Source organism: Staurois parvus, unplaced genomic scaffold (assembly GCF_062004578.1).
Source record: "Staurois parvus isolate SC_StPar_1 unplaced genomic scaffold, SC_StPar_1.0 ptg000139l, whole genome shotgun sequence".
NCBI lineage: Eukaryota > Metazoa > Chordata > Amphibia > Anura > Ranidae > Staurois > Staurois parvus.
The window spans coordinates 461940-488318 of record NW_028317935.1 but is presented as its reverse complement, the minus strand read 5'-3'; the positions used below and the strand labels follow the sequence as shown (position 1 = coordinate 488318).

The 26379-nt window shown below is 43.5% G+C and overlaps 1 protein-coding gene across 1 annotated transcript in view; it reads left to right on the top strand.

Moving 5' to 3' along the window:
- Window positions 1–7793: 7793 nt before the first annotated feature.
- The window catches only part of WTAP (WT1 associated protein), a 77915-nt gene continuing 59329 nt past the window's right edge, over window positions 7794–26379 (top strand). The window contains exon 1 of the mRNA XM_089673500.1: window positions 7794–8023. The gene's annotated coding sequence lies outside the window, so the exon portion shown is untranslated. The remainder of the gene's footprint in view (window positions 8024–26379) is intronic.

Below are 26379 nucleotides of genomic sequence, written 5' to 3'. Positions count from 1 at the left end.
ATATGTATACAGCATGGACAAGAGAATGCACCACAATGGTAGTTGCTTTTGAAATGCAACCACGTGGTGGATTGTGCTTGTATGGGACTATAGAAGCTGGAAGACAAAAAGTTACCTAAGGTGGGGGCTCTTTTTGAAACTACATTAATACCGTCCTTGAGTATATTTGCACATGTCTGGTCCTCACATAGGATAGGAAGATAATGGGTGACAATGCGTTTAATTTCATTAAATTCTACTGAACTGAATAGAGTAGAAAAAGTAAGATTCCTTTTACTGGTTTGATTGACATTATCATTTTTCTTACTATCACTCCCACTGCATGTTTTTTTCTTCAATAGAAGATCTTCCCTCTGTTTAAAACTGGCTATACAGTATGCTCTATCCAGCATCCACTAGGATATCCCCTATGTAAAAAGCGTTGGTATAGAGCAAGAGCCTCTTTATCGAAATTCTATTCGGCACTACAGATGCGACTGAAATATTCCATCAACCCCCAAGAATCAGGGCCCAAACATACCTCCCAGATGCTCTTGCCAACCCATTATTGCTGCCCTCCAACTCCGGATCAGCAAGCATTCCCCCATTCACCGCACAGCCAGGTGTGCAGGCCAACACTGAGAATTTTTCATCAATTGATTTTTTTAATTTATTTTTTCCCGACACTTTACTACAGTTTATTGTGGACCAGACAAACCTTTTTGCCCAACAATTCATTTCTAACAACCCCAGTTCATCCTACATTGGAGGAATTTAAGTTATTTTTAGGCCTCACCATTAACATGGGGCTTACAAAAAAAAATGAAGGGCATGCATACTGGTCCACAAACGCAATCTACCACATGCCAATTTTTTCTGCTGTAATGAAGTGAAAATACCCAGTGCCTTTCCAGAGATCATCCCAACTATGACAAATTATACAAAATTTGCCCACTTCTTAAATGTTTTTCTCAATGATTTGCTGAACTTCTTGTCCCCGATAAAAACATGTGTGGACGAATCCCTTATCCACGTCACTGGTCGGCTAGGAATTAATCAATATATTGCGAGTAAGAGGGCGAGATATGGAATAAAGCTCTACAAGCTTGGTGAAAGAGCCATGGGATATTTATATGCGTTACTCGTATATGAAGGCAAAGATTCCCAGCTCCAGCCCCCTGAGTGCCCAACCTACACTAGAACAAGTGGAAAAATTGTCTGGGACCTGGCTTATCCACTTTTCCAAAAAGGTTATCACATTTACATGGATAATTTCTATACCAGTCTGTCCCTTTTCCGACACCTGTACCGTAAGAAAACCTTTGTCTGTTTTACCTCCCGAAAAAAACAGGAAGGGCTTCCCACAATCACTAGTAAATACCAGCCTACAAAGGGGGGAATCAGCAAGCCTAAGAAATGATGAAGTGCTGGCCCTGAAGTGGAAGAATAGGAGAGACAATTATGTTCCGTCCACCATCCACAACGACACCTCGGTGGAAATTAATGGAAGACATGGTCCAATTCAACAACCTTTGGCCATCCAAGATTATAATCTCTACATGGGGGGGGGGTGGATTTCAACGATCAGATGTTGCAGCCCTATTTAGCAACAAGAAGGTCCCATTTGTGGTATAAAAAAGTTGCAATCTATTTTATTAATTTGGCTATATATAATGCAGTGGCGTCCCGAGGCAGGTACGGGGGGTGCGGTCCGCACTGGATGACACCGACCGCACGGGGTGACACCGGACCCGCTCCACAAAAAGGTAAGTTGTAAAGCAAGCCGATGATCCCCGCAGGATGGATCCGATCCATCCTGCGGGGATCGTCGGCTTTCTTTACAACTTTTCTTGGAGCGGGTCCTGTATCATCCCGTATAGGTTGCATACTGACGATCCTCGTCGGCATGCAACCTATACAGGGTGACACTGGACCCCCGACAATCCCCGCAGGATGCATCGGATATGCGGATTGAGCATAATGGATCGGAGTCCGATCCATTATGCTCAATCCGCAGATCCGATCCATTCGTCGGAGATCGTCGTAGGGGGTGTCACCAAGTGTTACCGCACCGGGTGACACCTACCATAGGGACGCCTCTGATATAATACATATGTCACCTACAACAAATCCACAGAAAGACCCACTGCCTTCCTCAAATTTATAAAAGAAGTTGGGGCAGCACAGTGGCTAAATGGTTAGCACTTCCGCCTGGCAGTACTAGGGTCGTTGGCTCGAATCCCAGCCACGGCACCTCCTGTCTGGTGTTTGCATGTTCTCCCTGTGCCTGCGTGGGTTTCCTCCAGGTACTCCAGTTTCCTCCCACACTCCAAAGACATGCTGGTAGGTTATGTGGATCCTCTCTAAAAATTGGCCCTAGTATGTGTATGTATGAATGTGAGTTAAGGACCTTAGATTGTACACCCCTTGAGGGTTAGGGACTGATGTGAATGTACAATATATATGTAAAGTGCTGCGTAAATTGACAGTGCTATATAAGTACTTGAAATAAATAAATAAGAAGTTGTCACTTCCCTTATCTATCAGCAAGGATCCCCCCCAGAAAGCATTTGTTCCAATTCTGTGAGCAGATTTCATGAGCGCCACTTCCCTGAGAGCACTCCACCAACAGAAGCAGGTCGAGGGTAATGGTATATTATCCTGCAAGAGTTGTGGCACTACTTATATTTGATGCATGTGATCACGAGTAGTTTGATGTGGATTAACATGGAATGGTTGTGAAGTTTCATTATCCATGAGAGGGTAATGGTATTTAACTACATTTGAATGGTGACACTGTTTTTGGATTTTTGCACTAATCACAAGTTGAAGTGTTGGTTTCTCACGAGTGTGGGTTTAGGAGGAATCACTTTAAGTGTCACAAGTGTTTTTGTTTTGTTTTAAAGATAATGCACTATATTTAGTTTATTTTTTTTTTGAGGTATCTTGGATTGAAAAGCTACGAACTGGATTGGTTTTCAACACTTGAAAGAGTACTTTGTATGAACTTTTGCATGGACACTTATATATACATATACAATATTATAATAATTTTATGTATGAGGGTAGATGATGGGAGTGTGCTAAAGGGATTACAGAAAAGGTCTTATTTTATTTTATTTTGCACTTTCAAGGGTGAGAGTGGTACTTTTTTGGTAGGGATATATAGAGTTTATATATTTGTATTTAAATTCAAAAGAAATGCATGTCTAACAAATGATGCACTGATTTGCATGTTCATGAGGGAAATAAGTATTTGATCCCCTTCACAAAACATGACTTCGTACTTGGTGGCAAATCCCTTGTTGGCAATCACAGAGGTCAGACGTTTCATGTAGTTGGCCACCAGGTTTGCACACATCTCAGGAGGGATTTTGACCCACTCCTTTTGGCAGATCCTCTCCAACTCATTAAGAATTGGTGGCTGACATTTGGCAACTCAAACTTTCAGCTTCCTCTACAGATTTTTAATCGGATTAAGGTCTGGAGACTGGCTAGGCCATTCCAGGACCTTAATGTGCTTCTTCTTGCGCCACTCCTTTGTTGCCTTGGCCGTGTGTTTTGGGTCAGTTCTGGGATGATTCCTCACTGTTCTCATGATCATTGACACTCCACGAGGTGAGATCTTGCATGGTGCACCTCACCTAGGGAGACTGACAGTTGTTTTGTGTTTCTCCCATTTGTGAATGATTGCACCAACCATTGTCACCTTCTCACCAAGCTGCTTGGTGATAGTTTGGTAGCCCAGTCCAGCCTTGTGTAGGTCTACAATCTTGTCCCTGACATCCTTGGACACCTCTTTGGTCTTTGCCATGGTGGAGATTTTGGAATCCGATTGTTTGATTGCTCCTGTGGACAGGTGTCTTTTATACAGGTAACAAAATGAGATTGTCAGCACTCGCTTTAAGGGACTGTTTCCAATCTCATCTTGTTACTTGTAGGAAAGACACCTAGTAGCCAGAACTCCTGCTGAATGATAGGGGATCAAATACTTATTTCCCTCATGAACATGCAAATCAGTGCATCATTTGTTAGACATGCATTTCTTTTGAATTTTTTGTTGCTATTCTGTCTCTCAGTGTTACAATACACCTACCAGTCGATTTTTAGACTGATCATTTCTTTGTGAGTGGGCAAACATTCAAAATCAGCAGGGGATCAAATACTTATTTCCTTCACTGTATCAGTGCCATATATCAGTGCCCATCAGTGCTGCCTTTCAGTACCCATCAATGATGCCTGTCAGTACCCATCAGTGCCATCTATCAGTGCCCATCACAGCAGCCTCATTAGCGCACATCAGTGAAGGAGAAAAATTACTATTAATGGCACCCCAGTGCATTAATGGCACCCCAGTGCAGCAGCACATTTGTCTGTGTGCCAGTAACACTTGCAATTTTGCTCATGTTCCCCTACTGGGGTACCTCGAGACTGAAAATACTTTTCAAGGGCGCCTTGACTGGAATAAAGGTTGAAAAACACTGCTCTAGTGTATTTGCAGCAACTTCTCCTAAAGTCTGCGCTGGCAGCCTGCACACTGCTACCTGTCAATTTTGGTTGCCCTTCGGTGGCAGCCCCTCTCTCCTATCCTTGGTATTCTTTAGGTGGGGTAGAGAGGATTTGGGGGAGCTCTGTACTGGAAGTAAAGGTTTAGGGGGAGAGCTCTGCACTGGGGGTGGTAAACTAGCCTATGAGATATGCATTCCTTAACCATTTGCCCTCCTGAGGATTTACCACGACCCCCCCCCTTCCTGACCAGGCCATTTTTTTGCATTACAGAGTTACGTTACTGTAACTGACAATTGCACGGTCATGCAACGCTGCACCCAATTGAAATTTACGTCCTTTTTTTCTCCACGAATTGAGCTTTCTTTCGGTGGTATTTGATCGCCTCTTTTTTTTGCGCTATAAAAAAAGACCGACAATTTTGAGAAAAAAAACAATGTTTGACTTTTTGCTACTAAACATGTCCAGTAAAGAAATTTAAAAAAATCTAATTTCGTCATAAATTTAGGCCAAAATTTATTCTGCTACGTCTTTGCTAAAAAAAATAAATCCCAATACGTGTAAATTAAATGGTTTACGTGAAAGTTATAGCGTTTACAAATGGCGGTATAGATACTGGAATTATTTTTTTTATTTTTTTATTAGTAATGGCGGCAGTGACTTATAGCGAGACTACGGCAGGCATTCTGTTACCAGTGACACCAATACAGTGATCAGTGTTAAAAAAAAAAAAAGCAATGACACTGTACTAATGGCACTGGGCAGGAAGGGGTTAACATGAGGGGTGATCAAAGGGTTAACTGTGTGCTGGAAGTGTTTTACTGAGGGGCGGTGGGTTGGTGCTTCACTGTAAGTACACTGCTCTGGATGGCTGTGCTGTGCACAGCCATCCATATCAGTGTGCCCGAGCCAACAGGGAGGAGGACTGTTAGTAAACAAAGTATCCCTCCTCCCCGTCGGAGATCCTCGGTAATCACCGGGCGCCAGCATGTAATCATCGGTTGGGAACCGGTGATTGACAGCACCGGCCACACATGGCGGCGCAGGTAGGGCACAAGTGTCGCTCATGCACGCCCCCTACCCAGAAATACAAATCACATATATACGTGGTTTTGTGCACCCCTACCGCCCTGTAGCAGTATATCTGCTAAAAGGCGGTCAGGAAGCGGTTAAAGTGTAATTAAACCCACCCTACGAAGAACTCTCATTACAAGCTTTGGAAGCAGTAAAAAAAAAAGTCTGCCACACCTATGGCTCACGTATATATGAATTCACCTAGTCATTAAACTCTCTTGGCAGCAGAAAAATGCTAAACACTGCAAAAACGCGTGTAAATGCGGTACCGCATTTAGCCGTACTTAGCAATTGGATGTTTATTAATTTGATTGGTCAGAGTACTTTCCATTGACATGGATAAACGCCCAAAAACCGCTAAACGCAGCATAAATGCTAGCCACGTTTAGTGGTTTTTGACCAAAACGTTCCTCTGCTGAACGCGATTATTCAACGTTTAGAAGAGGAACGTTTAACTGCCCCTAAGCTCTGCTGCTCCTAAACCCTGGTAAAAGCCTACGTGTACATGGACACAGAGGCTTTTATTGAGTTGAGTTCATGGGCTTTGGCAAAAAAATTGCAAAAGCTCCTAAACTCACGTTTAGGAGCAGCAGTGTACATGAGGCCTAACAGTGGCTGCAAAAATGCTCTGTGTGCATGAGGCCTCAGGTCTACAGTTTCTGACAGTCCTCTCAAGCATTTCATACAATGCTCCAAACAAATTAAAGGAACACTGAAAACACATCAGATCTCAATGGGTAAAAATCTCATTCTGGATATCTATACTGATATGGACCGGGTAACGTGTTAGGAATGTAAGTATGCCCCATCGTTTGATGGAAATGAAAATTATCAACCTACAGAGGACTGAATTCAAAGACACCCCGAAAATCAAAGTGAAAGTGAAGCAACTCAGAATGGTACTCAGTAATTTGTATGGCCCCCACGTGCTTGTATGCATGCCTGACAATGTCGGGGCATGCTCCTGAGACGGATGGTATCCTGGGGTATTTCCTATCGGATCTGAACCTGGGCATCACTGAGCTCCTGAACAATCTGAGGTGCAACATGGCGGCATCAGACAGACCAAAACATGAGATCCCAGAGTTGTTCTATTGGATTTAGGTCAGGCGATCATTGACGTGCACCAAGAGGAACCCAGGACCCACTGCACCAGCGTAGGGTCTGACAATGGGTCCAAGGCTTTCATCCCGATACCTAATGGCACTCAGGATGCCATTATCTAGCCTGTAGATGTCTGTGTGGCCCTCCATGAATATGCCTCTCAAGACCATCACTGACCCACCACCAAAATGGTCATGTTGAACGATGTTACAGGCAGCATAACGTTCTCCACAGCTTCTCCAAACCCTTTCATGTCTTTCACGTGCTCAGGGTGAACCTACTCTCATCTGTGAAGAGCACAGGGTGCCAGTGGTGGACCTTCCAATTCTGGTGTTCAATGGCAAATGCCAATTGAGCTGGTCAATGAGCACAGGGCCCACTAGAGGACATCAGGCCCTCAGGCCATCCTCATGAAGTCTGTTTCTGATTGTTTGGTCAGAGACATTCACACCAGTGGCCTGCTGGAGGTCATTTTGTAGGGCTCTGGCAGTACTCATCCTATTACTCCTCGTAAAAACGAGCAGACACCGATCCTGCTGATGGGTTAAGGACCTTCTATGGCCCTGTCCAGCTCTCCTAGAGTAACTGCCTGTCTCCTGGGATCTCCTCCATGCTCTTGAGACTGTGCTGGGAGACAGCAAACCTTCTGGCAATCACACTTATTGATGTGCCGTTCTGGAGGAGTTGGACTGCCTGTGTAACCTCTGTAGGGTCCAGGTATCACCTCATGCTACCAGTAGTGACACTGTCCCTAACCAAATGCAAAACAGTCAGAAAAGATGAGTAGGGGGATGCTATACTCTGATTAAAAAGTGTTCCTTCAATTTTTTGAGCAGTGTATATTGAACACCATGAGTGGCCCTTTGGTAACCTCAGGGGCCACATTCAAGGCCTGCTTTCCCTCATAAGCTGACTGCCACTGTTTTGACTCTTCTGTCACTTTCCGCCCTATTGTGTGAGTAGGTCCACATCACAATCAGACACCTAGCATTATGTAGAATGTAGTCAGCCATGGCATTCCCTCATGACAGGATTCCCTCAGAGAGCCGTGCACAGTGTGCTGAGGGTGTGAGCGCTGTGGGGGTGTGTTTGTGTCTAACATGGAGGCAGGCCTTTCACTCATTTCCTCCTCCGCCGCCATTTTGTGTTGGGGAAGCACAGAGAAAGAAGAGTACGAAGGGAGAGGACGGGGAGAAGGAGAAGAGCGCCAAAGAGAAGAGAGCCTTAGAACCGTTTATCTGTGGTGTCGAAGCCATTAAGTGATCCTGAGTAGGACCCCCCTCCAGCCGCTTCCATCCGGTGTGCTGTACGGGCGCTGTGAGGAGCCGGAGCCGCTCGGGTTGCGTAGCTCCCGCTCTAGGTAAGAGGCCGCGCTGAGGTAGAGGACATTCCCGGCTCTATGGTGGGTTGTGATGAGATTATGAGCTCTGGATAAACATGGCGGAGCGGGACTAAGCGGGGAGGTGACCTCCTGGGGCCGGCCATAGTCATTGCTAGGAGATGATATAGGACATGCTATGTGTACTGCTCACTTCGCTAAGATGGCTGAGCTCCTTTACCAGCAATACATGTTCTACCTCACAATCGTCAGGGGACAGCCTTAGTTACCTCACACAGCTTTTTCTCTCTTCTGGAGACATTGAGAAAGTTCATGGTCAGTCGGGAGCTGGTGATTATAATAAAGAGGCCCTGTCAGGGGAGGGGGGAACCTGTCAGCTTCCCACCATAGAAGACACACATGTATGTATGATATGGGGAGGCTCAATAAACTGGGACAAACACCAATTGTTTTTTTTTTTGTTTAATTTTTCCTGGTAACTGAACAAAAAACAAAAACAGTCCATCATCCACACTATAGCTTGGATGTCCGGCTGTCTGAATACCCCAACAGTGGCTGCATCGGGCTACAGCCACAGTTTATTTCAGTTACTTATATAGCGCCGTCAATTTACTCAGCTCTTTACATATATATTATACATTCACATCAGTGTCTGCCGTCAAGGAGCTTACAATCTAAGGTCCCTAAATCACATTCATAAACAGTGGCTAAATGGTTAGCACTTCCGCCTGGCAGTACTAGGGTCGTTGGTTCGAATCCCAACCACGGCACCACCTGCCTGGAGTTTGCATGTTCTCTCTGTGCCTGCGTGGGTTTCCTCCGGGTACTCCAGTTTCCTCCCACACTCCAAAGACATGCTGATAGGTTAATTGGATCCTGTCTAAATTGGCCCTAATATATGTATGTATGATTGTAAGTTAGGGACCGTAGATTGTACGCCCTTTAAAGGTTAGGGACTATTGTAAACGCACAATATATATGTAAAGCACTGTAAATTAACGGCGCTATACAAGTACCTATAATAAATATGCACACTAGGGACAGTTAAAGTACCAGCATGTCTTTGGAGTGTGGGGGGCAGCCCACACAGCACAAGGAGAACATGCATGATGTCACGCCGACGCGTGTGCACAGGAGTCGTCATGGTGGCCCGATACTCTTTGGATCCATGGCACACTCAGTGATCTGTGCATGCATGAATTATATCATCCACTTAAGTCAATGCAGGTACTCCTTATCCAGTTGCCCTTTGGAAAATCCCCCCCCCCCTTCATGACCAGGCCATTTTCTACGATACGGCGCTGCGGTAATTTAACTCACAATTTCGCGGTCATGCAGTGTTTGTACGTAAATTAAATTTGTCATCCCCCCCCTCCCAAAATTGAGCTTTCTTTTGGTGGTATTTGATCACTTCTGAAGTTTCTCTTTTTTGCGCCGACAATTTTGAAAAAAAAAATATATTTTTGACTTTTTACTATAAAACCGATCTAATAAAAAATAAAATGACTTCATAAATGTAGGCCTAAGTGTATTCTGCTATATGTCTGTGGTAGAAAAAAAAATCAATAAGTGCATATTTGATTTACGTGAAAGTTAGTGTCTAGAAAATGCAGTATATATATACTGGAATTTATATTTTTATACTAGTAATGGCGGCGATCAGTGACTTGCGGCGGGACTGCAGCTGGCATTCTAACTTGTTAACTGACACTGGATGGGAAATTAACTGCCACTGACATCTCCAGTGACACTAATACAGTGATCAGTGCTAATAAAAAGCACTGGTGCTGTATTAATGACACTGGGCAGGAAGGGGTTAACATCTGGGGCGATCAAAGGGTTAGCTGTGTGTGTTTTACATTGTGTGCTGTTTTGCTTTGGAGACATGCTGCTTTGTATCTGCTGTGCAGAGAGATGCAAAGCAGCATGTCCATGCTGACAGGGGAGAGACTTATAAATCATAAGATGCAGCGCTACAGAGCCAAAATGTTAAAATAGAAGCGAATAAATGCATCAAATAAATAAATCAATACTAGATGACTGGACAGATGCAACAGTTCATAGAATAAGGTGACTTTTAGTGCTCTCCTCTATTTCATATCCTCCTGATGCTCAGGAGTTGTGCAAAATAGTGCTGAAGAAATGCACACTCACCAGAACGCACAGGAAAATGAGCGTTTGTCAGTATAGATTCCCCTTAGACTCATCAGCTGGTCAGGATGTGGTAGTATGATAGCCTCCTTCCAGAGCTCCTGAATATTCCTGTGCAGTCCCTTGATAGGTGGCCTGTGGACTTCTCCTTAAGGCTTACATGCGTTTCTTACCCGGCAGAGAAATGAGTGACTGAAATGGATACTCCCCAAGGGAGTCAAAACAAAAACGTATCCATAGTGTAGTAATTAAAAGAGGATTTATTTAGACAACAGATGTCCGTGATACACAGCAGTGTATATGAAAATGTGGACTGACCGTCCAATGGTAAAGATGGCCGCCGGAGCTCCACGATGCTCCAGCAGCGTGACGTCACGGAGGAGCCAGGAACGCCGTGACGTCACGCCGCTGGAGCATCGTGGAGCTCCGGCGGCCACCTATCAAGGGACTGCACAGGAATATTCAGGAGCTCTGGAAGGAGGCTATCATACTACCACATCCTGACCAGCTGATGAGTCTAAGGGGAATCTATACTGACAAACGCTCATTTTCCTGTGCGTTCTGGTGAGTGTGCATTTCTTCAGCACTATTTTGCACAACGCCTGAGCATCAGGAGGATATGAAATAGAGGAGAGCACTAAAAGTCACCTTATTCTATGAACTGTTGCATCTGTCCAGTCATCTAGTATTGATTTATTTATTTGATGCATTTATTCGCTTCTATTTTAACATTTTGGCTCTGTAGCGCTGCATCTTATGATTTATATTGTTTTTAGGGTGTATGGTACCTAATGTTCAGCTGCTATTTTATAGATGCGCTCGTACATACATTTTCCTTTCAGGGGAGAGACTTGCATTGTTTACACACAGGTCTCTCCCCTGTCCGTTTTGCCCAAGATCACCGCGTAATGACACTGGGCAGGAAGGGTTAACATTTGGGGCGATCAGAGGGTTAATTGTGTACTGCTTTGTGATTTCTCTGTAGTGCTTTACTAGAGGATGTGCTGCTTTCGATCTCTCTGCTTAGCAGAGAGATCGAGTGCCGTACATCCCTGCTGACAGGAGAGAGATCTATGTTGTTTCCACTCCGCCGATCAGAGTCCCAGCCATGAATTGCTGGCCGAGACCCAGTGAATGACATCTCTGGGAGCCAATGACAGTGCGGGTAGTGCGGCGTGGGTGCCCCCTATGTGTATTGTAAGATCACGTGTGGATATGTGTAATTTTGCACAGCATGCCTGCCCTGTAGCAGTACATTTGCTATGGGGTGGTCAGCAAGTGGTTAACAGCTCAAGTTCAAGCTGTTTCAGAGGTGCCTACAGGTAAGACTTGATTTTTCTGCCACTTTAAAGCGGAAATTCAGGAATTTGGTGACTTTTTACCATGTGCTGGCTTATAGTGGGTTAGATCCAACGAGGTGTATGCCACCTGGAGTTTAACTTAAGGGCAGGTTCACACCATGCCCGCATCTGAATCGGACCGGAATGTGCTGTGTGTTCCTGTGCGATTCAAAGCGCGTGCAAAACACAGTACATTTGCAATCTGCAGTGGGTGTCAAAAAGAAGTTAACAGCACCCCAAACACAAGAGGCAAACAGTGCATTTGCCCACACCAGATTGCATGGTACTTTTCAGCGCTGTACCGGTACCAATACGAAGCATTTGCATGAGTACTTCTACAAATGCTGAGATACCTTCAAGTCCGCAGACTGTACTGCCACCTTTATGGAAAGAAACGCAGGAGGATGTCACGCGCCACACATGTCAATCAGGGTGCAGCAACATGAGACGTGGCATCCAGACCGCAAAAGCTGTGGCAAGTGCTCTACCGCTACGTCACCAAGCAGGTGGGCATTGTGCAAACATAAATAAGTCCATCCAAGGGCAATGATTGATTTTGTTTGCAGGCCTGCCACTACACCACCAGGGCAGAGGCACAGCAAATAAGTGTTGTGAAATAAATAAGTTAAAAACTTAAGAGAAGTAGGATTTTTTTTTTTCCATATTTCTATGTACCTAGGTGGATGCAGCATCGGTGCAATGCTGCGTCTGTCCGCCGTTGGCTCTAAGGGTGAGAACTCAGCGATCACATGTTCACAGGGTTTTCCCAAAAAGGAAAAAAAAAAACTGCTGTTACTGCTTAGAAAGCGTTAGTTGGAGTTCAACTTCAGTGTGTTGGTCAAGTCCATCTAAATCTGCAAGTCTAACACCACCATTTCCTCTGTCCAGAGATGTTTGCTTTACTGCTTCATCCGGAATGTAGACCCCCTAATACAGGAAGTGTTACTGACAAGATCACCAGGTGAAATAGACGAAATAAACACTTAAAAATAGAAAATTACTGCAGCCACCTTATCTAAGGATTGGTTAGCTGCAATATATTACATTTTTGGGTTTAATGTCTCGTTATGGTATTTGCACCACATTTCTAGTGATGTGGATGTAGTTGGAAGCCTTGTACTAAATTCATAACAAAACGCTGCAATATGGTAATTGTTGGTACACATGCGCTGAATTCATGTACTTATTTGTGACACTGTGTGGCACAATTGTGTTTCTAGTTATGTAGCATTTTTTTGATTACGGCTCTTAAAACGGTTGCATTGTTATCTATGGGACAATGTTCACATCTTAGTAAAGATCTATAGTGCAGCCACGAATTCGGGAGAAAAAGAAATGGAAAATAAAAAGTGAAAATTTTAGGTTTGCGTGCAATAATTTGCAAATATATGCAAGTAGATATGAACGTATGCTGTACATTAAAACACAGGCAGCTAGAAAAGGATGGAGAATTTAATGCGGGTATACTTGTGTTCAGATGAGGTTTTTACAGAACATAACTTGCAGTTTTTGCTCAGGATCTTTCTGCCAGTTTTATACAGCAGCAACATGTGGAAAAATAGGCGGTTGAGGCCCCTTTCTTTTTTTTTTTTTTTTTTTTTTCCCCTTTCCCTGCCCATCTAAAACGTGACCAGAGGGGGTCGTATACATGCCACAATGCTTTCCTTTGTGGTCAAGGCCACATTTATTTGACATTTCATGTTTGACAGGTGGCACTGCCTGTCAGATTTCCCCATTGAAGTCAATTGGACCATGCAACAACTGCAAGCCAAATACTTGGCTCAATGTTGCGGCATAGTAACTGCATGCAAATATAAAGTTACTCCAGAGGAGGCCGTATCGCCTGGAAGTTGCTGGTTTACTGCAAAGGGGCAATAGACATTGTTGCAATAGCTTTCATGAATTTGGCACAGGACCTTGTTTGAGTCAGTTTTCTAGTTGTTTCGGAGGCGTGTGAGAACCTGAGGTAGTTCTTATGTAAGATACTTTTAGATCCTGGTGCTAAGGCTGTGACAAATTAAGAAATACCACCATATTGGTGATATGTGGAGGTAAATGCGACGTCTTCCATGGTGGAGTAATTCTGATTCTAATGAGTGACTATGACGTTCTTTTAGGGCCAGTTCACACCACAAAAACGCCCTCTGCATGCATTTCGGATATGTTTTTGCTTACAGTTCACATCACACTCCGTTCCAATGCAGTTTTGTTGCAGTGTGCTATGTTCCAGTACAGTTCTGTGCGGGGAAAAAAAGGCAGCATGTTCTACTTCTGCCTCTTCTTTTTTCTGCACCGGAAACTGACTGCACTGGTGTGAACTAGGGCCATTGGAATACATGGAAAACACTACATGCATTTTTTTATGCAGACAAAAAAAATGCACTGGACCTCATCTAGTGTGAAGTAGCCCTTAGGGTTGAGTAAATTCTGTGGTGCCTAAGTGCCAGTGGTGATATCCACTCCTTTTTTTATAAATTTGCCCCTTAGATTCAGAATACTTTACTAATCCCAAAGCTTAGAGGTTTATTGTAGTACTAGTAGTGGTTAAAATACCACAATGTACAGAGCAGAAGATTGCAGATACAATCTCAGGCGCCTGCAGGCTTTCAGTGTATCTTTCTGCTCATACGCTCAGGCAGTTACTGAATGACAGAAAGCAACAGTGAACTACCTAGAGACCTCAACTGCAGCCTGGTAGTTCATTGAGAACTATAAGCTGTCGGCTGCAAAGGCTGTCAGTACTTGCAATTCTCCCATTCACAGAACTCTGTGAGTGAATGGCGTGGGTGGAGCCTTGCACGGCTATGGTTTTAAAAAAATTATAAAAGCGGGTGCAGGGAGAGTATCCCAGTAGGGGATGTGGGGGCTGCTGAAACAGCAACATGTTACACCCTAAATACACCCTCTTCTTTTTATTATAGCTTGTTGTGCACTATTGAGAATTGGGATTTAAGAGCTACTCAGTGGGTAAAGTGCGGTGTCAAGGAAATAGGAGCCAAATGAGAGAAATAGCTTTGTGAATTGAGCTCAATGTGTAATAATCCACTGAGGATTACAGTGTAAGAGTTTCCAGAAGATAAACCACTCTACACTCTGAACGGGGGATAAGAAGACACATTTTGAAGTCTAAAATGTCATCCTTGAGGACTGTATCTAAATTATATCTAAAGTCTAAACCTTTCTTCTCATTTTAGATTTGTCTTCGCTGCAAGCTCTGTAGAAACAGAAGCAGTGCCTTCTCCCACTATAGTGGGATAAAAAAATGTTGCAGGGGGACCTGGCTATCAGCATGCCCACTGTTTATTCACAAACCTGTAACTTGTCAGCCCCTAGCCCAGGGGTAGGCAACCTGCGGCTCTCCAGCTGTTGCAGGACTACAAGTTCCATCATGCCTCTGCAAGTCATAGCTGTAACTGTCAGTTTTGTAATGTTGCAATGCCTCATGGGAAATGTAGTTCCACAACAGCTAGAGAGCCGCAGGTTGCCTACTCTTGCCCTAGCCACACCTAGCCCTGCCCACTGATTTGTGGATTGACAGCACTGTCTCTGATACAACAATTTAAGGCTGAAGTGTCTAGGAGGGAGGGACAGTATATTTATTTTTGGTTTACTTTGAGAGTTCTGTATCACATAGTAACTGGATTTTGTATTTGTTTAGACTTTCGTATGGGAGGCTTTGGTTGTACTGTAGAGGTTGTAGGCTTTTTAAATTTTCTTTAAAGTGGTTGTTAGGCTTTGGTCACACGGAACCCGACTTTGAAATCAAGCGAGTTCACTCGAAGTCACATGATTTCAAAGTCAATGCCTGTGCGATTTCATACACAGATGTCTATGCACGTCACACCTGAAAAGTAGTGCATGAACTACTTTCAAAATCGGTGTGACTCCAACGGAATGAACAAAAGGCATATGTGTAGAATATGCTGTAATTGCTCTGTTTTTCCAAATCACACTGATTTTTGAGCTTCTTCAACATCGTGCTGCAGCTGAAAAACTCCCCCTGGCTGCAAGAAACTGCAAATTTCTCAGTGTATAATGTGCATAGATTTCCCAGCAGGTAGTAATTGTGTTTGTGGTCAGGTGTATATTTTGTGGATATCTGCAGGAGATTAAAAGGGAAAAAACATTTTCCAGGGCCACCAAGGTGTAAATTATTGTATTCCACGAACGTGTGGTTTATGCCTGTAGTTATAGTATTCAGTATATTTTCTTTTTTTTTTTTCTTTCATACTTCTCATGTTTACAAGTGATACTTGATGTTTGGTTGCTGGCAGTGTGAGGCTCTGTTTACATCTCGCAATTTGGTATCATGGCAGAATCGCTGTTCCATCCGCAATCCCAAATTCAGTGGCAATCGCTGCTCATGTTTGGATGCCATTATCTTTCAATGGCACCCCAAGCGTGATGTGGCTCAGCTGCAATTGCCGCTTGCCAATTGCTGCAAACAACACTTTTCAAGAAGCTTGTCACTCGAAAAGGAGCAGAAGCTTCTTTTCGGGTGACGAATGCGCATAAGGCAGCCCATTCAAGCAAATGGGCAGCCCTATGTGATAAACAAAATCACTTAACGGTTGCCTGTCAGGATTGTGTAGTGGGAGCACTTGTCCCTGCTATGTGAACGTGTGGATGCAGCCTTATAGTTTGTCCTAACTGTTAACGTTTTTGCTGGCCAGCTCACCAAAGTCATTTGTAGAAAAATATGTAGCCTTGTTGAGTAGAAAAAACTTACTGAATGCCATATCTTTGCTTGTGGTCCTTTTATGCTATAAAAGATTTCTATTTATTTTATTTATTATTTTATGGTGGCAGGTGCAAATGTAAGACACACACAATGGCTGGCATTTTTTAAATCAAAAGACAAGTCTGGTAATAGCTGGCAGTCTTACTTGGTGCCCCAGTGTAAGCTATGCTTAGTAGGACAATGGGAAGATCATGTAAAGCTTGAATAAAGATGCATTGTGTAGTCCTTTAGTCAGTTTTTTGGGATTGCCTAGTGCTTGCTTGTTTCTGAGTTTAGAAACCCACTTTCATATTTTCCATAAAGTAGGGAATACAACACAGGTAGCCCATTTATTTGAATGACTGCTGTACTTTTGAGAAACACGAAAAAAAGTCCCGGAAACTTTTCCTAAAACGTGCTGCACAGAACCGCAAGGTGCTGTGTTTTGCAATGCCTGGGGGAGCCATTAATTCTTAATGGCACTGCTAAAGCGCAGTGTGTTTTGACTGTGGGTCGGGAATGTGCTCAATTATGCACATGTTCTGAAGCAACCATGCTGGGTAATGTCATCCTTCACAATTTTTCACCATGGACATTAGTGTAAGTGGAGCCTTGTTTACTGTCACTTAAAGGAGAAGTACAGCCAAAGATATTCTGGCTGTACTTCTCCTGTGAATCATAGGATAGCAGTTCGTTCTGCACTCCTGTAACCCGCTTTCAGCTGACAGCAGGCTGAAGCCACTCAGCTGGTCCAGTCTGGGGAAAGATCCCATCTTTAAAGTTGCCCCAGAGTCTGGAGTAGCACCTGGCTCAGCCAATCAGTGATCTGCTGAGAGCGTGAGCCAGCCTCTTCCTGTAGGTAAAAATCACAGAGGGGACTTTTCTACCGCTTTGAAAAGAAGTTTTACTTATCCTTTGCTGCATGGCAGCTAGCAGTTCCTCCAGGTAATAAATAAATAAACTCTCATAAAAAACCTCGGCGTCTGAGTTAGTGCCCTTCTGGCGCAAAACAGCAGCATCGGCTGTATGCATAAATGTGGCAGCTACCCCACATGCGAATGGCAGGCAGTAAATGGTTAAAAAAGAAACTCTTTTCAGGAAAAAAATTCCCTTTTGATACATGATAAATGTGAAAATTGCCTCATGCTTGGACATATAGCGATTTCCAGTAAATGGAAGCTGTTTTCCTAGGTAAAAAAACCAATACAATACAGACTTTCACAGATTGTTAAAACCATATAACTAATGAAAATACTAGCAGTAGGTTGCCTTGATCTGTTCTTGGGATTGGAAGTAATTAAAACTGCTTTGCTTTGTGTATGGCTAGCATTAGTGTAGTCACACTTGTGCCTGTCCATATTATGTCTTCATATTTTCATTCCTACATAGAAAGTCTTCTGTCCCTCCGTGGTATGCAGCTTTTTATTACACAAGTGAAAATGCTTGTAGAGTTCTAGTTGATGTACTTAATCATTTTGCTGTGAACCTGAGTACTCATTGTGTAGTTATTTTATGAAGAAAATGTCAGTTTTATATGTAGATACCAATGTTGTTAACCAGTAGACTAAATATGGAATGTCATAGCTGTCTTTGTATGTAGTAAGAGGATATTATGTGATCTTAACAGTTGTTAAAAACTGAAAAATGTACATTCCAGAGGCCTACAAAAAGGCCTTTTTAAGGGAAGAAATAATGTAAGTATATTAAGCCTTAAAAGTTTATGCTAACAATTCTTACAGTTGTCCCAACTTTTGTTGGCTACTTACAAGCAGTATTGAAACACTGTGTTACTACACTCTCTTAACCACTTGCCCTCCAGAGGATTTACCCCCCCCCTTCCTGACCAGGCCATTTTTTTGCGATATGGCGCTGCATTACTTTAACTGACAATAGCGCGGTCATGCAACGCTGCACCCAAATGAAGTTTACGTCCTTTACCCCCCCCCCCCCACAAATAGTGCTGTCTTTCAGTGGTATTTGATCGCCTTTTTTTGTGTTTTTTTGTTTGTTTTTTTTAATTTTTTGCGCTATGAACAATAAAAGACCGACAATTTTGGGGAAAAAAACTGTTTTTTACTTTTTGCTAATAAACATGTCTAGGGAAAAAAAAAATTCATCATAAGTATAGGCCAAAATGTATAATGCGACATGTCTTTGCTGAGAAAAAAAAAAACCCAATACGTGTAAATTAACCAGATGACGGCCCGGCGAACAGTTCGTCCCTACGGGTGGACGCCATATGGCATCCTTTCAGGAACGCGCATCGCGCGTGCCCACAGGGCTGTGCTGCGGCGTGATCTGTTACCGCCTGTGTACCTTGGACACGGCCGATGACAGATCTGTGTATCGGCCCTGTTGCCAGTACCATGTGACCTGCTGTGACCAATCACAGCAGGTCACATGACAGTTGTATACAATGGAAGACATCCTTTCATGCCATCCATTGTATACAAGTGTGTCTAGCTGTGAATGGTCACAGCGATCACATGCACAAGCTGGGCCAATCACAGCCCAGCTGTGTCATGTGATTAGCTGTGGCCAAATCACAGCTAAGCACAAAAAAAAAAAACCCTGAATGAATCGATGTCATTCAGGTAAATGCTTGCTTATAGCAAAGTAATTCTTTGCTATAAGCAAATTGTGTAAAAAAAAAAAAAAAAAAAAAAAAAAATACTGATCACTTCCCCAAAGTAGTACAATGTTACTATGGTAACATTATACTACTTTGGTCATAGTGAAATATGATAAAAAAAAATCTTAAAGAGAAAAAAATGTAATAAAAAAAAATTATCAATTTTTTTTTTTTTGTACTGTCACCAGTCAGTGTCCCTGATCACCGCCATGCCAGTTATATGATGACGCTGTACTGCACTGGTGACAGTATGTAAAAAGAAAAAAAAAGTGAAAAAAATTTTTTTCATTTCTTCATTTTCTGAAAAATTGACAAAAAAATTACAACTTCAAAAAACTCGCCATGCCTGCTATGAAATATGTCGGATTGTCTACTTTGCAAAAAGGGGTCATTTGGGATTTGGGGGATATCTGTACTGTTCTGACGTTCTTGGACCTCAAGAAAGTAGATGGCTGTCAGTACTTCAGATATCAATATTCAGATCTATACCATAGTTTGTGAACTCTATAACTTTCCTACAGACTAAATAATACATCCTAATTTGGGTTATTTTCACCAAAGACATGTAGCAGAATACATCTTGGCCTATATTTATGAAGATAAATTATTTATTTGCAAACTTTTATAACAGAAACAAAGAAAAACGTGTTCGTTTTTTTTTCCAAAATTTTCTGTCTTTTTTTTGTTAATTTAGCAAAAAATGAAAACCCTAGTGGCGATTAAATACCACCAAAAGAAAGCTCTAGTTGTCTGAAGAAAATAACATTTTAGTTTGGGTACAGTGTTGTATGACGGCACAATTGTCATTCAAAGTGTGAGATCGCTGAAACCTGAAAATTGGCCTGGGCAGGAAGGGGGTAAAAGTGCCCTGTATTGAAGCGGTTAATTGGTTTACGTGAATGTTATATAGCGTTTACAAATGACGGTATATATACGGCAATATATTTTTTTTAATCATTTTTACTAGTAATGGCGGCGATCAGCGGGACTGCGGCAGGCATTCTGACAGCACTGGGGGGGAACTGACTTGGTGTCACTGGCATCCCCAGTGACACCAATACAGTGATCAGTGCTAATAAAACACACTGACACTATACTAATGGCACTGGGAAGAAAGGGGTTAACATGTTAGGCGATCAAAGGGTTAACTGTGGGCTGTTTTTTTTTCCACTGTAAGCACAATGCTTTGTATGGCTCTGCAAAGCAGTGTGCAGGAGCTGACGGGAGATATCTGTATCGTTTACATACAGGTCTCTCCCCCATTGGAAATCCTCGGGAGATCGCCGGGTGCCGGTGGGGAGTATAACTGGCTGGGACCTGGTGATTGACAGCCGAGGCTGCGAATGGCGACGCGGGTAGGGTTCCCCCTACCTGGAATTGCAAAATCATGTGTATATGTACGTGATTATGCGCACCCGTGCCACCCTGTAGCAGTATTTCTGCGGCGTGGAAGCAGTTAAACAATATTTGGACACTATTGAACTGCAGTATTATATTGCTCTCAAAATGGTGAGAAAAGGGCAGTTTGTAACGAAAGACCGGCAGACCATTATAACCCTTAAAAGTGTAGGTCTTTCCTTTAGAGAAATTGCAAAGAAATCCAAGGTGTTTTCTACACCATTAAAAGGCACTTGGAAACTGGATGAAACCCTGACAGAAGGAGGTTAGGCAGACCCAAAGCCAAACATGAAGGAGGAAGCATGATGGTCTGGGGCTCTTTTACTGGATCCAGAACCAGCAACTTACACAGAATGAGTGGCATCCTGAACCAAAACTATTATCACAGCATGTCGCAGTGCCATGCAGTACAAAACTGAAATATACCTAATTGTTCAGAGTTCATCCTACACCAAGATAATGACCCAAAATATACCTCTAGTCTGTCAGAACCACATTAGAAGAAATGAACGAAATAGTAGGCTTCAGATCATGGAATGGCTAGTAGTCTCTCTAGATTTAACCTCCTTTGAGGTTTGACTACACTTTATTTTTATTTTTTGACCTTGATGTTTTGTTTATGCCTTTTGAGTCAAATGACAAGTATCTTTCTGTTGTCACTAATTTTTAATTGATATTTTGGGCCCTGAATTGTTTACTTATTTGTTTGTGCGGGTGTAGGGCATTCATGTTAGTTAAACCCCATTGAGCTGGTTTATGATGAACTGGACAGAAAGGTGAAAGCAAAGAAACCTAGAAGTGCAACACATTTGTGTAAACTTGATTTCTGTTGTAGAGAGAATGCCACAAGTGTTTTTGGCTGTTTTATATACAAAAGGGGCTATTTGGCGAGTCAAATCTTTTGTTAGAGAAAACATTTCCATTCTTTTTTTGTTTTGTCCCTTAATTCTTATGCTACCATTAATAGATAAATAGAAAACTCTATCATACTTGCGTGTTTTAAACTTTTTTTTTTGTTGGTTTTTAGTTTCTAGGCCTAAGCAAATGACATCCCAGTAGTCTTCAGAAAGGAAGAAGGGGATTTCTTAACTAAACACACCCTCCTTCCCACATGCCTGAGTGAAGGGCAGATGAGTTTTGAGGAGGTAAATGCTACAAAAATCATCTGCCCTTAGTCAAGATTGCTCTGGCTAGAGATGCAAGGAGGTGTTTTTCAAAGTTATTTTTCAGCAAAACAAAGCATGGAGACCTAAATGGATGGGTGAGTTTGCTTTGTATATTAAAAATGACTTATAGTGTTTTTGGTTTTGTGGTGCTCAGACGCAGTCTAGTTCCACTTTAAACTGTAAATTTCAATAGAAAGTGGAACAATTGGTGTGTTGTAAAACTTTTTTGACTGGTAGTGTATATTGGAAACGGCAGTTTTATAACACTTGCTGATCATATTTAATGCTTTGCACATTTGTGTTCTATCCAGGGTGCCTAATTAGTAGGCATCTAGATGGCAGAGATTAATTAGGTGGTGCAGCTGTTATGCTAGTACACAGGGCACAAAGGACCAAATAATTTCAGATAAACAACCCTGTACCTTGACAACATTTCTATTTCTGTCTTGCAGGATAATATGAAATCTACCTGACCAATAATGAAGCTTGGATTAAGCTATTTATGGTCATTTTGTTTACTACTTCTGATCTGTCAGAAACTAACCGGACTCATCAGATCAGTTTTTTTGTATAATCTTTGTACTGCAATTCCCACTTGAAAACCTCTTCAATCAAAGCTACGAAGTTAGCCTTGTTGGGATGAACCTCTGCCATGTTTAGTGGAAGAGATTTGTCAAGGGAAAACTGTAGTCGTCTTCATATCTGTATATATATTGTAGACATATTAGGAAACTTCCAGATACACACCTGCATCTGCTCCTATAGATTAAGGACCATTCCATTGCACTTGCTCATGTTTATTAGGATGAACGTCAAATTGGACATTTTGCTTTTGGCATAGTCACAGGTTGTAATTATGAAGCATTGTACCTTGCATCCCCTTATACCATGGGTCCTCATATTTTCTAAACGAATGGCCAGTTCACTGTCCTTCAGATTTCAGGGAGACAAGACTGTAGTCAGTGGGAGTAGAAGATGCCTCAGCGGCATTGGTCAAACAAGGTAACAATGCCCCAGATTCGATGGTCTGTGAAAAAAAATAATCTTGTACCTGTGATCAATGTAAGGAGGAATAATGCCCCATTGATGGTATCGGGAGGAATCGTGCCCCATGGTTGGTGTCATTGGAAGGAGAAATTGTGCCCCTTTGTTGGTGTCGGTGGGAGGAGGAATCGTACCCCTGGTTGGTGTCTGGGGAGGGGAATCGTGCCCCATGGTTGATGTCAGTGGAAGGAGGAATCGTGCCCCTTTGTTGGTGTTGGTGGGACTGGGAATCGTGCTCCTGGTTTATGTCAGTTGGAGGAGGAATGGTACCCCCTGGCTGGTGCCAGAGGGAGGAAGAATCGGGGGGGTGGGGGGCCCTGGCTGGGTTCAATGGGAGGAATGGAGGGCCCCCAGGCTGGTGTCAGTGGGAGGAGGAATGGGGGGCCCCCGGCGGGTGTCGGTGGGAGGAGGAATGGGGAGGGGCCCTCTGACTGGTGTCGGTGGGAGGAGGAATGGGGAGGGGCCCTCTGACTGGTGTCGGTGGGAGGAGGAATGGGGAGGGGCCCTCTGACTGGTGTCGGTGGGAGGAGGAATGGGGAGGGGCCCTCTGGTGTCGGTGGGAGGAGGAATGGGGAGGGGCCCTCTGGTGTCAGTGGGAGGAGGAATGGGGAGGGGCCCTCTGACTGGTGTCTGTGGGAGGAGGAATGGGGAGGGGCCCTCTGACTGGTGTCGGTGGGAGGGGGAATGGGGAGGGGCCCTCTGACTGGTGTCGGTGGGAGGGGGAATGGGGAGGGGCCCTCTGACTGGTGTCGGTGGGAGGGGGAATGGGGAGGGGCCCTCTGACTGGTGTCGGTGGGAGGGGGAATGGGGAGGGGCCCTCTGACTGGTGTCGGTGGGAGAAGGAATCGGGGGGCCCCCTGGCTGGTGTCGGTGGGAGGAGGAATCAGGGGGCCCCCTGGCTGGTGGCGGTGGGAAGAGGAATCAGGGGGCCCCCTGGCTGGTGGCGGTGGGAAGAGGAATCGGGGGGCCTCCTGGCTGGTGTCCGTGGGAGGAGGAATTGGGTCCCTCTGGCTGGTGTCGGGGGGAGGAAGACTCATGCCTCGTTGATTCTTGTGGGAGGGTAGAATCATGCCACATTATTGTTGGTGGGAGGAACAGTGCCCATCCATGGTGTCTGTGGGAGAAAGAATTGTGCCCTATTGGTGTTAGTGGGAAGAAGAATCATGCCCCATTGTTGGTGTATGTTGGAGGGAAAATCCTGTCCCATTGTTGGTGTAGGTGGGTAGAAGAATTGTGCCCCATTGTTGGAATCTGTGGGAGGAATTTCACCCCAAAGGACTACATTTGGCCCAAGGGCTGCAGTTTTGGGCCACTGTTTTAGACATACACTTCAGTTATTGAAGTACCTTAGTGCAGTAAGTGATGTATGGTGAATGTCATATTCTAGGCAAATTGCACCAGTAAAGTTAAACTGAGCGGCCCTGAACCTCCTCTTCTGGGGTCGCCTGCTAGCAATCTTGGCTCTTTCTCTTCTCTGTGGGGCAAATATACTGACAGGAAGATTCAATGAACTACCACGGCGCTCCACATAGCTGTGGTAGTTAATTGAGAACTACAAGCCGACAGCCGCTAATACTGTTAGGACTTGTAGTTCTTTCATTCACAGAACACTGAATGCATGATGCGCTGTGTGGGCAGAGCCCCACACGGCCGCCCTTTTTTTCAAAAAGTGACAGTATGGGGAACGTCTCCCTGTACTTTTGTCATGGGGAGGGGGGAGAGTGTGGGCAGGGGCTGCAGCATGGGGAAAATATTACATGTTCGCAAAGGTGAACTTACCCTTTAAGGTAATAAACAGGTTTGGCTTTAGAAACCACTTTGATGTCTCTACAGGTTTCTAGTAGCGGCAGCAAGTAGATTATGAGAGCAGTGGGTGAAAAGGTAAAGGCAATTGGTAATAAAACTGATGTTTTGCATGTAAAACATGAGAATGCATCTATATTTAGATAAATGGGTCCTCTTGGCATTGGCATGCTTCATACTCAGTTGGACATAAAGCGTGAACCTTTAAGCACAAGCTGCTGGCAGTAGCAGCCAGCAGCTTGTGTTTTTTTTTTTTTTTTTTTTTCAGCCGTTTACTGGCCTGAAGGTATTGCGGCAGCTCCATAGCTGCCACTTTCACAGATTGGTGGGCCCTCCCCTCCTCCCGTAGTTCCTGGGATCTCTGCTTTTATCAGAATGCCATCTTTGCCAGCTAGAAAATGGTGCAAATATTGAGTTGAATAGGTTTTCCTTCATCATGGTAAATTTTGTTTCATCTGTTGGGCTGCAAAGAATCTGCAAAGACATCTACCACATGGCACAAGGCCTGGTTCACACCAATGCAGTGTGCGTTTTGCAGTGCATTTAGCATTTTTGCCGCTTTTTTATGGCGTGTTTTGTTTTTCTTTAGCAGTTGTGTTTTTTTTTTTGTTTTTTTTTTGTTAAAGGGGAAATGTTTTTGTTGGACAGAATCAAAATGCGGCAAAAAACACACTACATGCTTTTCTGCAGCATTTCCAGAGGTCAGTGTTTCTAAACTCTATTGTAACAAAAACCTTGCATCTTGCGTTTAAAAAAAAGTCCCTGATTCTTTCCAATAATGCAGCAGCTCAAAACAGCATAGATGTGAACATGTCCCATAGGAAACTATAAAGAACTGTAGAGTATTTCTGAAAAAAAGCACTAAAACGCATTGGTGTGAACCAGGCCTGATTGAAAAGGTGACCCTGCTTTTAGCAATAGAACATACTATCAACATTCTGCCTTTAGCCTGTCCCCTGGATAGTGAATTTGCATTATTACCTGTATCCAGTTAGTGGGAAGGACATCCAGAAAGTAGAAAAGCTAAACCAGGAATTAGATTGATTTTCCTTGTTTGGTAGAGCGTTGTAAATATCAAGTGTGACCGAACAAAATAACAAGAAGAACCCTTGCTCTTTGCTTTGAATGTATTTACAAAAAAAAAAAAAAGACTGCATTCTGAAGCATGATAATGTGAAGTGGTCTTGGAAAACTGTTGCATGTTTATGGCCTCGTTTACACTTTGCAAATCGTATGCCAAGTCGCTCCCTATTGTCCGTAATTAGAGCGGTCAAATCTGCAGTTCTGACTTGGTTGGAGCCGCACTGATTTCTAAAGTAGCACATGTACTACTTTTGGTGCGATTTGCATAGACATCTGTGTCAGATGTCTTGCAAATCACATCTGAAATTGTCATCTCACCCAACGTTGAAATCGTGCGACTTCACTGTAAGTTGCACAATTTCAAAGTTGGGCTTGATGTGAACAGGGGGTTAAAGCAGATGAGAAAGCAATATAACATAAAATCCTTCTGAAGGGCAATGCACTGTGAATGGCTTTTCAGATGGCACAAGTATAAACAAGGTTTAATTAGTTACATTCTTGACATAAGTAACAGATTCTGTCCATTGACCTGAAAATAGAGGCTTTCTTTGAAAAGTTATAAACCCGAGTTCACACTGATGCGGTGTGGCACATCGCATGTGATTCGCACAGGAACTGCACCGCATTCCAGTGCAATTTGAGCCATACGTTTTGTGTTCAAATCGCACCGCATTTGCACCAGAAGAGTGTAAGACCCTTTTTGTCTGCGCCAGAATCGGATGGAATGGTTGTTCACACCCATGCCATCCGATTTCTGCAGATCGCACTGCATTTTACGAACTGAATTCAGGGTGTCGTTAACTTAAAACACATACCTGCAGTGGACGATATGAATAGGGTGCGATTATGATGCGGTGCGGAAATCACACGGAACCCGATACGAAATCAGCAGTTTGTTTTGTTATAAGTCTAAATTCACCATTTTTAGGAAAATCATATTTGGGCAAGAGTCCCCTGCTGGCTAAAACGCACTGTGTAGTTTTGTAAAATGTTATTTAACCAGCTACAGTGCGGTCGTCCAGTTCTGGGAGGGCGCCATG